The sequence below is a fragment of the Cebidichthys violaceus genome, unplaced genomic scaffold (genome assembly GCF_023349555.1).
Source record: "Cebidichthys violaceus isolate CVI_PGR_0920_01 unplaced genomic scaffold, fCebVio1.0.p SCAF_19, whole genome shotgun sequence".
NCBI lineage: Eukaryota > Metazoa > Chordata > Actinopteri > Perciformes > Stichaeidae > Cebidichthys > Cebidichthys violaceus.
In genome coordinates this window covers 3204020-3217881 of record NW_027176361.1, presented here as the reverse complement: position 1 = coordinate 3217881, position 13862 = coordinate 3204020, and the positions used below count along the sequence as shown (strand labels likewise).

At 44.4% G+C, this 13862-nt stretch overlaps 1 protein-coding gene across 7 annotated transcripts in view; it reads right to left on the bottom strand.

The window, feature by feature from the left end:
* Positions 1–13862, bottom strand: part of htr2cl1 (5-hydroxytryptamine (serotonin) receptor 2C, G protein-coupled-like 1) — a 96069-nt gene that overhangs the window by 31694 nt on the left and 50513 nt on the right. For 5 of the 7 annotated variants that reach the window (XM_068713243.1, XM_068713248.1, XM_068713247.1 and 2 more), the window contains one exon: positions 12065–12208. The exons of the other annotated variants lie outside the window; for them this stretch is intronic. The gene's annotated coding sequence lies outside the window, so the exon portion shown is untranslated. The remainder of the gene's footprint in view (positions 1–12064; positions 12209–13862) is intronic. 7 annotated transcript variants of the gene reach the window in all.

Genomic DNA, 13862 nt, shown 5'->3' with positions numbered 1-13862 from the left:
TTGTTTTGTTGCAGAGTGCTTCTGTAACTGTGAAAAGTGCTTCAATCATATAAATATTGTTTGTTATTGTTATAATCCTTTCGATAGCCCTCTTACAAGACTTCATAATTCATCTTTTGTGTCTCCCCGAGTAAGCAGTTTCAGAATAAAAGCCCACTGAATAAGACAGTTAACAAAGACCTTCATTAAAAGAAGAGGCTGTCGACTCTTTCTTATTTTGTATTTACACACTCCCTCTGTTCTCGAGTGTTGTCGTTTCATTTTTCTGTCTCTCAGCGATCGCTTCGGTCGTCAGCCTTCGTCTCATCGCCGTCTATCTGCGTCTCAGCAAAACATCTCGAGGCCCCGATCTGTCGACTCCATACACACAACACACTCCGTACACGCAACACACTCCGTACACGCAACACACTCCACACACGCAACACACTCCGTACACGCAACACACTCCGTACACGCAACACACTCCACACACGCAACACACTCCGTACACGCAACACACTCCACACACGCAACACACTCCGTACACGCAACACACTCCACACACGCAACACACTCCGTACACGCAACACACTCCGTACACGCAACACACTCCACACACGCAACACACTCCGTACACGCAACACACTCCACACACGCAACACACTCCGTACACGCAACACACTCCACACACGCAACACACTCCGTACACGCAACACACTCCACACACGCAACACACTCCGTACACGCAACACACTCCACACACGCAACACACTCCACACACGCAACACACTCCACACACGCAACACACTCCGTACACGCTACACACTCCGTACACACAACACACTCCGTACACACAACACACTCCGTACACTCAACACACTCCGTACACGCAACACACTCCACACACGCAACACACTCCGTACACTCAACACACTCCACACACGCAACACACTCCACACACGCAACACACTCCACACACGCAACACACTCCGTACACTCAACACACTCCACACACGCAACACACTCCACACACGCAACACACTCCACACACGCAACACACTCCGTACACTCAACACACTCCACACACGCAACACACTCCGTACACGCAACACACTCCGTACACGCAACACACTCCACACACGCAACACGCTCCGTACACGCAACACACTCCGTACACTCAACACATTCCGTACACGCAACACACTCCACACACGCAACACACTCCACACACGCAACACACTCCGTACACTCAACACACTCCACACACGCAACACACTCCGTACACGCAACACACTCCACACACGCAACACATTCCGTACACTCAACACGCTCCGTACACGCAACACGCTCCGTACACGCAACACACTCCGTACACTCAACACATTCCGTACACGCAACACACTCCACACACGCAACACGCTCCGTACACTCAACACACTCCGTACACTCAACACACTCCACACACGCAACACACTCCGTACACTCAACACACTCCACACACACAACACGCTCCGTACACGCAACACACTCCGTACACTCCACACACGCAACACACTCCACACACACAACACACTTTGCAAACAGGACAACACGAGTGACGGAGGTTTGCGTTTGCACAAAGCGAGTCACACAGAGGTGGGGGGGGGGGGGGGTAATGCAGCATGAAATGAAAGACGCAGCAGGGTTTTCTGGTGAAGGCCTTTCAATCAGTCGGGGTGCTGTCACTCCAACAAGAACAAGTGTGTGTGTGTGTGTGTGTGTGTGGGTGTGTGTGTGTGTGTGTGTGGGTGGAGAACATCAGTCTTCTTTGTGCATTTACTGTCTACATTTAAGTGTGTTTATGTCACCGTTTCTCTTGTTTTTTTGTACATTCACGTTCAGTTGAGGAAAAAAAAGCCTGAAAAAGTCAACATCAATATTTAAAGAATCCTCCTCTTCCTCCTCCTCCTCCTCCTCATGTTTCGACTTTTACTCAGAAGTCTCGAGGGTTGTAGAGGAGGAGGGTCGACGGAGGCAAAAGATCCAGAACTGTAGATGAGTCCTTACAATTAGAATTCTTGACATGAGCTTTTGAAGACATTTAAGGTGAAAATGTGATGAAGCGAAAATGTCAAAATGAAAGTGAGCAACAAGGGAGAGTGACTCATTAACGCCGTTATGTACGCAACACAGAGGCTAAGCGGCGGCGGGACGTACGGGAGCTGAGATAACGATTTAAAGAATGCAGATAAATCAATTATGGCAGTTGTGTTTACGCGCCTGAGGTAAGCAAACAGCAATTTGGCGGTAACTGATCATTGTCACCTGCACGTCGTTGCATAATTCATCCTGAGGGAGGTAAACGTAAACACACACACACACACACACACACACACACACACACACACACACACACGTGCACTGTAGTAATGGATGAACAGTGACAGGTGGAATCAAGATCATTTGATAAATACTATATATATATATAGATTTTTTGTCTTTTTCTCCTGCAAATGTTACGCTAAGTTTCAACGTTCATTCTTGACTTTGGAAAGAACAGAACGGTCTCAACCTGGAGGTCCATTTAGCAGCATGTTACTTACTTAAAAACTTAAAGCGGCGGGTCAGTTTCATGTCGGTTTTGCGCCCGTGATGCTACTGGAAGCTGATGTCTTAACAGCTGGTCTCATTGGCAGACTCTCTCAAACACGGCAGGCCAAGAATACGTTAGTCTAGCCCCCACAACCTGGGGCCCCTTAATAAATAAAGCTGAAGTGCATGCATGCATTTTAAGTTGTTTCTTTCCGCCCCTAAAATACAATTTGTGCTATTTTTCAATAGCTGAAAACAAAGGAAACATAAATGTCCAGAGGACATGCTTTTGTTGCAAATGGCTGCTCATAACGGGATAAACTTCCAAGCAAAAAAGCCAAAGTCATTATCTGTGAAACCATAAGCAGGCTGACCGCATCAAGCGGAACACGCATCAGTGATTCACACACACACACACACACACACACACACACACACACACACACACACACACGAATACTCCCACGTGAACACACACAAACACAACAGATGTTTCGTGGGAGAGCTTGCATAGATAAATTCCTGCAAAACGTTGTTATAGAATGCAAACGATTTACGGTTGGCAAAGAAGAACGGGACAAATTGCTGCCCCCCCCCCCCCCCCCCCGTCCACACGCACACACACACACACATGCGCGCACACACACACACACACACACACACACACACACACACACACACGTGCACACACACGAGATAACCACTCACATCAACTTCGATATCCACAAACGTGTCTCTGCAGCCGGGAATCTGTCAACGTGAGTTACAACAAATGGTCACTCACTCACACACACACACACACACACACACACACACACACACACACACACACACACACAGAAGATAGAGGTGACCCCTCCATAGAGAAGGAGGAAACGGAGGAAACAGAAGAGATGGATGAGGTCACGACCAGCACAATGTCTACATCGTATGCATGAGTCACACAGATGTAATAAAAAAAACCAACCGGTTCATGGTTCACGGTCAAATCTCCAGCAACGCTTTCAGTATGCGGAGCAACTTTATTGTTTATCAGCTTGTGGCCTTCGTCAGGACGGTCCGAGCGGCAACTGTGACAACTTTGCCCGGCTCATTTTCTGTGTAGCATTAAAGCACGGTGGAATTAGCGAGTTAGCTAACAGGCTTGCGGCTGGCTAGTTAGCTAGCTTGCTGATTCCATCCATCCATCCATCTTCTACCGCTTAGGGCAGAAGGCTCAGGATTGGTATTCCAGATGTGTCCCTCTCCCCCAGCAACGTTTTTTCTCTTACTGGGGGGGGGGGGGGGGGGGGGGGGAACCCCGAGGCGTTACAAAAACCAGAGGAGATATATAATCCCTCCGGCGTGTTCCGGGTCTAGCCCTTGGGGTAGACCCGGGCCTCTTACCAGGTGGACGTGACCGGAAAACCTCTAAGAAGGGAGGCATCCGTGTCAAATATCTGAGTATTCCACCTCATGACCCTGGGGAGGTTGCGGTTGTGGGATGTACTTGTCCGTGCTGCTCGCGGTCACCTATAATTAACCCCAGCTGTGTTATATTGATTGTGAAAAAAAATTGCCAATATACGAGTCCGTGTGGCAATATTTAAAAGGTCAAATTGGAGCGCTTTCAAACATAAACCTTTCCATCGCAACAAACTCTTCACAAGGAGAATCGCTGGAACTCTTTCAGACTTCAATTGTGTTCGTCTCAAAACAATGAACAATGCCAGAGGGCTTTTGTTCACTTGAAGGACGAGCATTGTCCTCCGCTGGCGCCATTGTTCCTAATACTGTCTTCACTGTTGGGTAAATCAAGGTTGTTGTTGTCAAATCCAAAGACAATTTGAAGGAGAGAATCAAGAGTGGTGGTTGCAAAACTTTGTCTGACAGTTTGTGAATGCCACATTTTAATCTCTGCTAATATGCAGCATATTTAGGAAACACAGATAAGACTCCACCTCCTCCTCTCTTACCCTTTGCTTAAATTTACTTCACACGCAACCCAAAACTCTCACCCTCATTCTCCTTTCATCTGAAGGGCAGAGGATGACATAAAAAGAGAAGCACGTCTCTATAGCGATGCACATGACAACACCGCGGCCTTCACCTTCAGAACACCGTCTTTGATACCGTTACACACTATAACACACACACGTAACGCACAACGTTGACGATGATGAGAGGAGGAGGAGGAGGAGAGGAAAGCAAAGATGAATGCCTTTGCGACCTTGCTGTGGCTGAAAAGCAGAGAAAAGAAATAAATAAATTAGTTTTTGTAAAAAGGAACGACAGCGGCGTCGAATGTGGAGTGACGTATTAAGTGTTTTCAGAACGGAAGAATTTTTCGTTGTTGTTATAAGAGCCAACATACTTAGGTAGGTACTCTGCAAGCACAAGAGGAACCGTGAGTGAAGTAAGTGATTGATCAAACACATGAATCAATGCGGCACGGGCAACCGCCATTTTTAAAAAAACCTGTAAGAGGTGTAAACAGCTTGTAATGAAAAAGAAATATGAAACATGAATAGAAGACATGGAAAAATGGGCCGACAGTGAATCCAGAAGTGAAGTTGTTCATGACTGAGCCAAAGAACGAGTAAGAGCTAACCCAGTAACGTTAGCACAAAGGCTAGTCCAGTAGCACAAAGGCTAACCCAGTAACGTTAGCACAATGGCTAGTCCAGTAGCACAAAGGCTAACCCAGTAACGTCAGCACAATGGCTAGTCCAGTAGCACAAAGGCTAACCCAGTAACATCAGCACAATGGCTAGTCCAGTAGCACAAAGGCTAACCCAGTAACGTCAGCACAATGGCTAGTCCAGTAGCACAAAGGCTAACCCAGTAACGTTAGCACAATGGCTAGTCCAGTAGCACAAAGGCTAACCCAGTAACGTTAGCATAATGGCTAGTCCAGTAACACAAAAGCAGACCCAGGAACCTTATCACAGACAAGAGGTGATTTGGACTGTAACATTCACATATTTCTTTCTTTCTTTTGCGGTCATTGTGATTCATTGACCCGTGGCAGAGACATACATCCCTGTAGTCACATGAAGCTTTGTTGCCAGGAAAAGAAAACACCATCAATGAACCCTGTATAGCAACAGGCCAGAGTTTTCACAGTTGAGACTGAACTCTACCAAACTGGTAAAATATTTATATTCCAAATCATGGTGAAGAATATAAATGATTGTGGAAAAACTACAAAGTTTATGTATGTCAACAATTCTGAATAGTTGCAGGAGCGCGGACTACTTTTTGAAGGTTACTGCAAAATATACAACCACATATAATCAAGTAGATATTTCTCTGGCGGCAGAAGTTTTCCTTGAGCTTGGACTTGGATTCCGAAACACAATTTATCAGGACACAGTTTTGTAGACCTTAGACCTTGAAAGTGAGTCTTATATACACACATCGTCAAAAGAGGACAGGTGCGAAGCTGAGAGTTCGCACGACTGTAAATCTCCTCCTGACATCTTCGCTCCACCAAAAGCTCAACAATTTATTTAGTATTGTTTTTTGGTATTAAATGAGATAATAAAGCCGCCACAGCCGCCACCGAAGAATGCATTGGCTGGTGCTCAAAGGGAGCGGCGATGACTCAACAAGGCATTGTGTCTCCCTGCGTCTGCTTCCTCTGAGAGACACAAACAGTGGAGGAGCGAGTCGTTGCCTTATACAGACATGTTCCTCTTCAAACAGGCAACGGAAAAAAAAAAAGGGCCTCGCCGCCACCGCCACCGCGCCGCCACCGCTTGCCGACTGACCTCGGCTGTTTTTATCGTTGATAATTTATTCAAACGACGGGGGGAGATGCTGAACCCCTTCATCCCACTTTCTCCCTCTCCACTGTTGCCACTCTGCTTGATTTCAGACCATGTCCTTTCACATTATCACCACAAAAAAAAAAAGGACGGTGTGCAGCTTTGTGTGTGTGTGTGTGTGTGTGTGTGTGTGTGTGTGTAGGAAGCCCTTGAGGGAGTTTTTACTCCACAGTCTGACACAGCCCTCCACATTAGGAATTATTGGAGATTAAACAAAAACACACGTTCTCCCTCTGATGCGCACACACACTCCCTAACTGACACTTTCTTGATGTGCCTGCATTATGGAAACTACTCAAGCCGAGTGAGGCTGACAAAACACTCCCCCCCCCCCCCCCCCCCGCCTCCCCCACTCCCCCCCGGGAGGAAGCGGCAGGAGTGAAGAGGAGGAGAGGAGTTTTTTTTCGGTCATGTTAATTGCAAAGCTTGTTAGCCTATTTTCTTTTTAGCGCCTTATTAGCATGTCATTATGAAGCCAGACGGCGTTTGACGGACAGCCTGAAGGCGAGCGGTGGCTTTGTGTGTGTGTGTGTATGTGTGTGTGTGTGTGTGTGTTGTGCACGTTATGCAGACAGCTATTATTGTGTGTTTACTACATGTCAAGACGAAGGTGCGAGCATCAACGGAGGCACTCTTTAATAGTGACGTGTTCTTTCGGGAGGCTTTGTTGCCACTTCAGTGCAGTTCATTTACGGGGGAGTTTTTGGAGCTTTGGCCAAGGACGCATTGACCGGCTTCATGATCTGTGCACAGAATGCTAGTTTTAGTCCTCCAATCAGATCCCTAACTACACTGGTGACCTTCTCTTTCTTTGCAAAGAGAACGGAGACTTCAGAAAACCTTCCTCTTAACTACTTCATTGCCCTCTGTCTAAAAATAGACAGGCAGACGTGGAGATGGGGTGTGAGGAGGAGGAGGAGGAGGAGCCAATTTGGGTTCACGCGTGATGATTGGTTGTCAAAATGTGTGTCCAAAAGTCAAAAAGCCCATTTGCGCTGATCATTACCTTATCGCCTGTAAGTATGGTAGCTGCTAATGAATACACGACTGCCCAATTTAAAGGGGAAGTACACCCATTATCAAAATTCATACATGCTACTCATATGGTCTTCGACAGTCCAAAAGTATAACTCTCCCAATTCCAAAAACTAGAGCGATAAAACTCTAAAATTGGAAAGGATGTTGTAGTCGAGGCTTCCTTCTCTGGTTCATTGCTAGAGAGTAGCTTGATTTCACGAAGATGGATTTAACTTTTCAAGACCTTTCCTAGAACTTTCCTAATTTAGGCGGTGTTCTTCTTTAAGCATCGTTAGCAGAAAAAAAAAAGTTTCAAAATCCAGGAATTGAAACTGTCGTTGGCGAGCTAATGACGTGTTCCCCACCCCCCCTCCCCACTGAAATGAAGTGGAACGATTGCAGTTTCGGTGCAGCCGTACAAGGTGTCGGTGGACAACTTTTCTTGGAATAATGCTGCTATCTTTGCTTAGAAATTCAGCCACTGCAAAAAGGACCGCAAGGCTGGAAATTCAGCCCAATACGGGAAGTAAAAATGAAGCTTTCTTATCAACTTTACATAAATAAAGTTGTCATAGTACTGAAGACAATACACCTGGACCAATGACTACATCAGCACCATGGACAGCGTCATAGCAAACAATTAAAATATGCTCATTTCAGGCAATGGCTCGGCAACTATCACCAACTTTAATATATTGTACTGACCATTAGTACAATACATAACTTTATATGTTTAACCTGTTGTAAACCCTTCTGTCTGCTTCTCTCTGAAATCTCTTTTTAGCTCATGTTTATTCAGTGAGTGCCGTTAGTGACAGTATGGGCTCCAACAAGTAGCTCCGACAGCTTGAGCTTTATTTTTTTAAATGTGATTTGTGACCGCTAACCCTCCATTGCCGTATGGTAGATCATACTTATTTGCTCATTACGCATAAATCTAATTAAAACCAAAAAATCATCTCGGCTTAACTGAGCCATATGTGCGAGCAACAGGAGGTCCTCGGTGATCAGACTCGTCCCAGTGACTCCTAGTGAACCTCCGCATGCTCGCAATCTTCACTGGGGGCAGGAATACAAGAGGACACTAAGTTCTCACAAACTCCACAAGTGTAAGTATTTAAGTATTCAGACGGACTCAAGTTAGCACCATGAATAACGTCAGAATATACAGACACATATACTGCATATATGTACATATATATATATATACACAAACATATAAATACATGTATACATATATAAACATACATATGTTTAAATATGATTATACATATACACACACATATATACACACATATATATACACACACACACACACACACATACACACATACATACATATATACATATATACACACAAACATACATATATATACACACATACATATATATCATACATACGTATACACATATACACACATAATACATATACATAAACATATATACACATACAAACGTATATATACACATACATGCATATACACACACACACACACATATACGTATATAAATGCATATATGTATACATATAAATGCATATATACAACTACATACATACATATACATATATATATATATATATGTAACTAACTAGCATTCCTCAGACGGACGAGTCACGACTCAGTCATTATGATTGAGAGTCGTCACAACTTATGTGAAATAAGCCTCTGGAGAGCAGTAAACAATAATTAAGCTGAGTGAGTGAAGAGGACTGAAGTGTCTCGAGGCCGACTGATTGAATCGGCTTCTTTACGACCATGAAGCTGTCGCTTTAGAGCGGCGTGGAGAGAACGAGCACAAATGAAAGCGCTGCACAGGGAGGATAAAAATAACTTCATTCATATTTGAGTTATAGTTGAAAAGTTTGTGCTCACACACACACACACACACACACACACACACACACACACACACACACACACACAAAAAAAGGGTCTCTGTTACCTGGCAACAGGAAAGTGAAGTGCATTGTGGTCAAGATCGCGATGTGACACCGACAACAAAAGACGGAGGCTTTGATGGTGTCAGATAATAACAAGTGGAACGCATTACGAACATGCACCTCTGCTTCTGCCACCAAATATATGCTGCTAAGTAAAAAAGTCAGTTTAAATTGACACCCTTACTCCACAAATAAAGATGGCTGCTGCGAGGAAAGTTACTGCATTCTGCAATATACGTACTCAAACTTAAACATATTTAGAAACGCATGCTATATATGCTGTACAAAGCTGCATACAAATATCCTTGTTTCCACGAAGCCGTCCTTCGATACCATACTGCAGCTTACTGATCGACTGCGGTCCCTCGAGAGTCCTACTCGTCCTTCGTCTCAATCTCTCTTGAGAGGCACACGAGTCCATTACATTAATTGTAATTGTTGATATAACTGGAGATGCTATGACATCATGTATCTACCTTTGAGGACACGGAGGTCTTGTTCTTGGTACTTTATGGACATTTGGAGAGAATCCCACGACCCGCAGAACGGTCCGAAAGGTTCCTTTCTCTAAAACGACGCCGCTTCTTCACACTTTTAGCCACGATTGTGCTTTTTCAATAGTGAAAAACTGCTCTGAGTGCCGTAGGGTTTAAGGGTTTTGGACTCTGAATGTGACTAATTTTAGGCTAAACAAAGTATTTGGGTATCACTCAATTGAAATGCTATTCCTGGCAGCATGGAAGGAGCTTTGAAAGGGCATTCAGACCTTTACATTGGGGGGGAAAAACAGATCCATTGTAGTTTTCCAGGAAAGAAAAACAGTAAGTGATCTGGTAATAAATTGAGGTCCTCTGAGACAGGTGCTAAAGTGTGTAAAGTGTATAAGCTGCTGATATATACAGGGGTGACAGGACATGCGCTAGAACCTTTAAAATAAACAGATAACTAAATAAATAAATGCTTAACATGTGGAAATATTCAAAGAATCCAATTCCAGCCCTCATGGAACGAATATGAAATAGAACCAGCGGTAAGTTAGAACGTTTATTTCAAGTTCATGCATTCATACAGACGTAATCTGTGTCAAAGTAGTGCATTTGTCCCTCGGGGTAGTTCACTGACTCACAGGCTCTTTTTTTTTTTTATCTGATAGATTTACACTTCATTATGGCTGAACCCTCCAGCCAAACACACACTTTTTGCCCCGTCAGCTACAGCGAAGAAAGTAATTAAACTTAGTAGCTCTGCCGCACCGACAAAACAAATTGATTCTGGCTTTAGGATCAAAGATATAGTCACTGTGTCTGTAGGTGTGTGTGTGTGTGTGTGTGTGTGTGTGTGTGTGTGTGTGTGTGTGTGTGTGTGTGTGTGTACGGTTTGGAAACTCCGGAAGGACACAAACACATGCAAAGAAATGTAAAGAGAGGTTATCTGATCTTCACGCTCTGGTGGCTATAAACTGGATAGACGAAGACATGAGGCAAGAAGAAGTGGAAAGGAAAAGCTTCTCCAGACCTGAGGGCTACAGAGAGTAATTAACTTGAGAGACATGACCTTTCTCTCCTCCTCCCTGAGAGAGAACATGTGTGTGTGTGTGTGTGTGTGTGTGTGTGTGTGTGTGTGTGTGTGTGTGTGTTTTTTTTAATCAATACAAGGGCATAGTCATCACAGCCAGATGGACCCGGTACATCATGTCTCATCATCGCGTGAAAGCCACAGAGCGAGAAGAAGCAGAGAGGAAGCGTAAAGGAGAATTCCCAGAATGTCATTTTAAACCGTGAACCCTTAAACGCCTCCTCAAACACATGTCTGTGAATGTATCTGTGTGTGTGTGTGTGTGTGTGTGTGTGTGTGTGTGTGTGTGTGTGTGTGTGTGTGTGTGAGGACCAATTTAAGGTGTCAGACCTGCAGAGTTATGCGATTTTTGGCCAGTCTGACTGCTTCAGAGGGCTGTTTGAGAATATTAAAAGTAGGTTTTTGGTTAAAGTTATAAGGGTTTTGGATTTATATGACAAAAAAAAAAGAAAAAAGAATGACAAAAACCAGTCCTGACATACGATTATAATATAGGTGATGATAAAAATACACAATAAAGCTAAAAACTTCTGTAAAAAGAGGAAGATAACACGTGTCCTCGTAAGGCGAAGACAGACATGGTTTAAAGGGACTGTGTGAGGGACTTGGTTGCCTCTAGTGGTGAGGTTGTAGATTGCAACAAACTAAAGACCGCTCTGCTCACGCCTCCCTTTCCAAGACTGCGGTAACGGAAAGGGAAGGCTGTTCTCCTCGCCAATAGGCAAAACCATGGCCAAACAACACACGGTGCAACGGAAGTCAGGCGTTTCAGTTTCAAAAGCGTGTCGGTAACGTAAAAACACAAATGACTCTCTCTAGAACCAGAGTTTGGTTTGTCTGTTCTGGGCCGCTGCAAAGAGAGGAAGTACAGTAAGAGAGTGTGTGTGTGTGTGTGTGTGTGTGGCAATCCTCTTTAAATAGACACCACCGGATACAGAGGGAGACCGAGAGGAGACCGAGGTGAAGAAGACAGAGGAAGAGAGGGGGAATAAAGGGTCCTCTGGAGGGGGATAAATAGGGGTGTGTGTGTGTGTGTGTGTGTGTGTGTGTGACTGTACGCCTGCCTGGGTGTGTTTCTCTCACTCTATATGTGTGTAGTATAGTATAGTACACTTGCAAACCACCAAACCTTCTTTAAAAAGAAGGAGCTACCTACTGATGGACTCACCCTGGTCGAATGCCGACTGTGTCTTCGTGTGGGAAGAAGGCCCCCGTGGAAGAGCTGCCTCTGCGTTTTTGTTCGCATTCACACGAGCGTCGTTCGGACCGTCTTCGGACTCGAGGCGCTCAACATCTATCGTGCTTCTAAAGTCTGAAAACAGAAAAGACAATATGTCTCCAGAGGTGTTGTGGCTAATATTTAGCGTCCAGTATTGTTATTAAGTCACAGCCACATTTAACATCTACAGGTCTGGACAAAGCACTAAAACAAACACAAAGTCTTTCTTCCATCAACTAGGTAGTTAACCCTTCAGACCGGGTCTGGCCTGTGGTGCACTCCTGTTTCAACAGCGTACATCCCGCCCTCCTTTCACATTTGCAACTCATTGTCAGAAGAATCCCTTTGCCGCCATCCATTCTTGTTCAGAACAATAAACAACAAGCCGCCGCCGCCGCACACCATCCATCACAGTAGACCTGAAAGCCTTCATTTGGTTTTAGTCAAAGCGGCGTTTTTATTGTGACTTCATCACCCTTGGGTCTCACGAGTGCGCTTGTTGTCGTGCACTCCACTCACCGTCGACCGGCCGTCCCAAACATGTCACTTTACAGACTTCATCGCCTCTTTAATTGAGTCTGCAGACCTGTTTTACACTGGTATGTGATCTAACGAGACTGAAAAGCTAACGTCAGCGTGCTCACCAGAGTTATTACACTCTATCCTGACAGGGACACCAACGGCTCTGCCAAATTGCCAATGCAACCCCAACAATAGTTCCGTTGCTTCGTACTGTTCGGCCCCACTCATTCATTATTCAAAGGAAACAAAAGTAAAGAAAAACTTAAAGCCGAGTCGGTCCTATTAGTGAGTCTGTGCATTCATGTGTGTCCCACATATAGCTGTATCGACTTCTCCAAAGCAACATCTATCGATTCCCTTTCGCAACGAGTGCAACATATAGAGCTGCGACGCGGAGAAGTTCTCATCGTGGATGTTTATCTGGGGAAACGGCGTGCTTAACATTCACACAGTGGAACGCCTGGGTACAGAAAAGTTTACTCCAACAGCTAAAAAAGACCAATAAAGTTTGCTAATTCGCTAATTAGATCCCCTGTTACCCACAAGAGTTGGCAAGGCTGTGCTTTTTGGGAATGGAGCGTGCCTCGAAAAAGCTCCGCTGAAACCCTAACAAACAATAAACATTGTGTGCTCTCCGCTGGCTTTCCCTCCGTCTTTAAAAAACGCCCTCGGAGCCGTTACATAACATCTCATGTAACAGCTTCCCATAGCTCTCTATTTGTGAAATGAGCTAACTTGATATATATATCTATATATATATATATATATATATATATATATATATATATATATATATATATTTATTTATTTATTTTTTTAAATTATTGAGACGTAATTAGTCTGAAGTCAAAATGAAACACTTGGCCTGCAGCCTCCGTACAACGTGGAAGAAGAAAAAAAAAATCTAATTTCTATAATAAATGACATTATGTAATTATAGAAACATGAGGTCAGGTTGAGGTTGCATTAGATGCATAATGGATAACTTTAGTGCTGCGTGCGGATTTCGGAAAATCAAAAGGAGCAAGCTGGTGTTTATGCATCTTTCATAAAGTTTGCACCGTGTATACTTTTTGCACGGTATTAATCAACTTCAAACTTGTGGAACGGCAATCCGTCAAATCACTGTGAGGTGATGCAAGATGGCCGCGGGGACCGAAAGTGAGGCGTCTGGCGGGCCGCGGCTCCTTCGCGCGTCCTTCGTAAACGTTTTTTTTTTTTTTTT